The sequence below is a fragment of the Chrysemys picta genome, chromosome 2 (assembly GCF_011386835.1).
Source record: "Chrysemys picta bellii isolate R12L10 chromosome 2, ASM1138683v2, whole genome shotgun sequence".
In the NCBI taxonomy this organism is placed as follows: domain Eukaryota; kingdom Metazoa; phylum Chordata; order Testudines; family Emydidae; genus Chrysemys; species Chrysemys picta.
In genome coordinates, this window is record NC_088792.1 from 149,655,926 (window position 1) to 149,660,337 (window position 4,412).

Sequence of the window (4,412 nt, forward strand, 5' to 3'; positions counted from 1 at the left end):
CAGCTGAGAGCAGCCCAGTCTCCTGCCTGGGTCCGACGCAAACCAGGAAGTACAGGACCACGGTTAATAATAAGAACAGCTCAAAAGATCATTTTCGCTGACCCAGCCCTGCACAGATTTCCAGCTTAGGTTTGCATTTTCAGCAAAAGTTCTTCTTGATTATTTTCTCCCAACCCACTTCTGCCTCCATAATAGCCAGCCACCCCGTCAGTCGCATCCTGGGGCGCTCCAGGGACAGCGTATGTGCGTGTATGTGTACGTCTGTATAGATATGTATGTGTACATGTGCGTATGTATGTGTGTATGTGCACATGAGTGTGTGCACATGTGAGTGTGCGTGTGTATGTGTGTACATGTATCCCAGTCAGATGTATACATCTGGATTTCCTTTGAAAGAATTTTCAAATTGAGCTGATCAAGTGCAATGGCAAAGCACCCAATTCCTCTGCCCCCCCCCCAACTGCCTTCGCTGCTTTAACGTACAACCTGCTCCGCTGGCACCTCTGACTCCTGAAAGCCCTAACGCTCCCGGGGAGCAGGCCGTGCCCTGCCCTGCCCTGGCTGCCCCGGGTGTTACCTCGGAGGGATTCGTTCCAGATTCCAATGAGTGGCAGGTCCAGGGAAGAGCCTTATCTGGGGGGAGGCTGTACCAGACCCGCCCGACCCAGGCAGGCTCCCAGGTATTCTCTGCTCGGGGCTGATAGGGCTTCTTAGCAGTTTCTCTCCAAACAAATTCCAGTTCAAGACACCTGAGAGCTCCACAGCAGGGCAGCATCCCCAGAGCGCAGCAGGGCGGGGGTTAGGGGGAGCAGTCGGTAGCAGCACCTGCCCCTCGTACAGCAGGAGCGAGAAGTGCCAGCCTCTCTGAACAGAGCAGCAGCGTTCAGCCTGGGCCAGACGTGCTGCAGTGATGGGTAAGAGCTGGCTCGGAGAGCCAGAGGGTCTGTGGGGCAGCTCTGGGCCCTTCTGCTCCGCACTAGGGCCGGGTGGGCGTGTTCAGCTGGGATTGGAACCCACCAGCACTTGTGGGTATGAATGCGGGGCTGGAACCTAACGTGGGGCTCTCCCACCTCGCCCGGGGGTGACTGGGGGGAAGGGCAGAGAGACACCTGGGCTGAGACTCAGAGGAGCAGAGACCCCAGCTCCAGGGAGACAGTCACTCCTGCCCAGCCGGGTTAAATTGCCCAGCTGTGTGACAGCCCCCGAATCCCCGAGGGGTTCCCCCCCCCGGTATGTCACAGCAGGGTAATGTGCGTACTGAACGGCAGGGGTTGCCAGAGACTGGCTGGGAGAGGCCTTTGGGGATGGAGGAAGCAGCACTAAGGTACATGCCAACCTCCCTACAGAGGAGGGGCCGTGCCCCGCAGGTGTGGGGCAGGGAGCTGGGACACTGCACGGTGGGTCATTGCTGGCCCAGGCCCTTCCTAGCTGGAGGCCGAGGCATTTCCTTCAGGTCACCTTCCACTGCAGCTTGGCCACGGGCCCCCAAAGCCACTAGCCCAGCCAGGGATCCCAAGTGGGGATTGTCACGGCTGGCTCCTCCCTGCCACTAGCAGCTCTTCACTGCCAGGGAATTCCTGAAATCCTGTGTGCCCCTCCCCCACCCACCTCCTGGGGCTGTGAGTGCCCCCCCGGACAGCCCCCCCGCCAGAGCTCTGAGTGCCCCTGGTCAGTCCCTCCCCTCAGCCCCCCCCACTTCCTGGGGCTCTTAGTGCCCTCAGCCAGTCCCCCTCCCACACCCCGGGGCTGAGTGACCTTGGCCAACCCCCGTCCCTCCCAGTACCCACCCAGCTCCCACACCTCAGGGTTCCCCTCCCTGCGGCGCTGTGGCCATACCCCCACCAGGGCCGGCTTTAGGCCAATTCAACCAATTCCCCTGAATCGGGCCCCGGGCCCAAGCCCCGGTACGGTGTACCGGCAAGAGCCGGTGCGCTGTACCAGGGTGGCTCGGCTTCCCCAGGGGGCAATTTAAAGGACCTAGGGCTCCCAGCAGGGGCCGGAGCCCCAGGCCCTTTAAGTTGCCACCAGCCCCCCACTGCTGGAGCCCTGGGGTAGGGCTGCGGGGCTCTGGGGGCTATTTAAAAAGTCCGGGGCTCCCGCTGCCTCTACCAACCCGGCCCTTTAAATAGCCACTGGAGCCCCGCTGCTTCCCCAGAGCTCCCGCGGCTATTTAAAGGGCCGGGGCGGTAGAAGCAGGGGAGCCCTGGGCCCTTTAAATAGCCCCCAGAGCCCTGGGATAGCGGGGGGCTCGGGGGCTATTTAAAGGGCCGGGGCTCCAGCTGCCTCTGCTGCACCCCGTCCCCGCACCAGCCCGCACCCCCTGCCCTGCCCGCAGCCAGCCCCGTCTCCAGCCAGCCCTGCACCCCCTGTCCGCAGCCAGCCCCTGCTGCACCCCTGCCCTACCTCCAGCCCCGCCCCCCCTGTTCTGCCCGCACCAGCCCTGCCCCCCTGCCCTGCCCGCAGCCAGCCCCGTCTCCAGCCAGCCCTGCACCCCCTGTCCGCAGCCAGCCCCTGCTGCACCCCTGCCCTACCTCCAGCCCCGCCCCCCCTGTTCTGCCCGCACCAGCCCTGCCCCCCTGCCCTGCCTGCAGCCAGCCCTGCACCCCCTCCCCACAGCCAGCCTCTGCCGCACCCCCTGCCCTTTCTCCAGGCAACCCCTGCCGCACCCCCCTGCGGCCCTGCCCAAAGCCAGCCAGCCCCACACACCCCTGTCTCCAGCCAGCCCCGCACCCCTTGCCCTGCCTGCAGCCAGACCCTACCTCCAGTGAGCCCCTGCCCTGCCTCCAGCCAGCCCCATGTCCACTGGTGCCCTGCAGTTCCCAGGGCAGTAACCCTGCACACCTGCTTCAATGAGGGGAGCAGGGAGCAGCTGGGACCCACACATGTGCACACCACTAGGGTGACCAGACAGCAAGTGTGAAAAATCGGGACAGGGGGTGGGGGATAATAGGATCCTATAAGAAAAAGACCCAAAAATCGGGAGTGTCCCTAGAAAATCAGGACATCTGGTCACCCTAGCACACCCCCAGGGAGTGGCGGCGACCCAGACACGTGAAATGGAGCTCATTAATAACCGATCAACAGCATATATGATGCAATGTACAGAATATATAATTTTATTATTTATATAGTTATGGAAAGTAAATAATACATGGAAGAAATGAAAGGCTTTTTTTTACATTTTTTTTTTGTTAGTCATCCCTGCCGGGGCCCCGCCAAAAATGTTCGAATTGGGCCCCGCCCTTCCTAAAGCCGGCCCTGCTGCAGTGTACGAGGTTTTGCTTGTGTCACTGTCACTCTGCAGTGTATTTGCATACTGATGGATGTGTGCGGCTGAACAAACGGATGTGAGCCGGCCATGAACAAACCAGGGAGGGAGGGAGGTTCTGGACGAGCCTCCCCAAAGTAGTTGTTGGAGACAGAGCTGGACAAATTTAGGAGTGCAATGGTAGGATGGGTACTTGTGATGATCGGAGGCAGGGTTCACTTCTGGTTCATCTTATATTCCTAAAAGCTCAGGCTACAGGGTTTCAGCTGGCCACTGGCAGAGGTCAGGAAGGGAAGGGTTTTTTTAATCTCTTTGCTCTGAAGCATCAGCGATGGCCACGGCTGGAGATGGGACACTGGACTGGGTGGGCCAGGCATGGAGCATTCTTTCTCTCCGGTGCTTGACTGGGCTGGTTCTTGCTCACATGGTCAGGATCTCACTGATTGTCATATGTGGGGCTGGGAAGGAATTTTCTCCCAGGTCAGATTGGCCTTGATCTTGGTGGGTGGAGAGTCACCTTCCGCGGCAGCCTGCGAGTGGGGTTACTTGGCAGGATTATCGGGGTGTATCTCATTTAATAATTCCCTGCCATCGCAGGGACCTCGGGCACTGGGGCACCTCAGTCCCTCCTATTCACTGCCTGGGGCACAGCACAGTCTAGTCTCCTGTGGGCTGTAACGCTTGGGTTGTTGGGTAGTGTGTGCGTGCTGGGTAGCCTGTGACCCGCTGGTGGCCAGACTTGATGATCTGGGAGTCCCTTCTGGCCTTAAACTCTATGGTTATCTCTGCACTGGGCCCCCGTGACAGGGGAGGGTCCCACAGCCTGGGCTCCAGCCCAAACCTCAATGTCTCCACCTCAATTTTACAGCCCTGCAGCCCATCCCCCGCCCCACCAGGCCAAGTCAGCTGGCACTGGCCAGCCATGGGTGTTTAATTGCAGGGTAGATAGACCCTGGATATATTGGCAGTAGGTTATAGTGAGTTTGCAGCTATAAGGACAATATATGCTGCTATCCCTGCAGTGTGTGTGTAGCGGTCTCTTATTGTTGTTATATGGGCTCTGTACAATGGGTTAATGGATCATCCCTTAATCAGAGGGCCAGTTCCAGGTGTGCCTCTCACCTGTCCCCTATATAAAGATTCA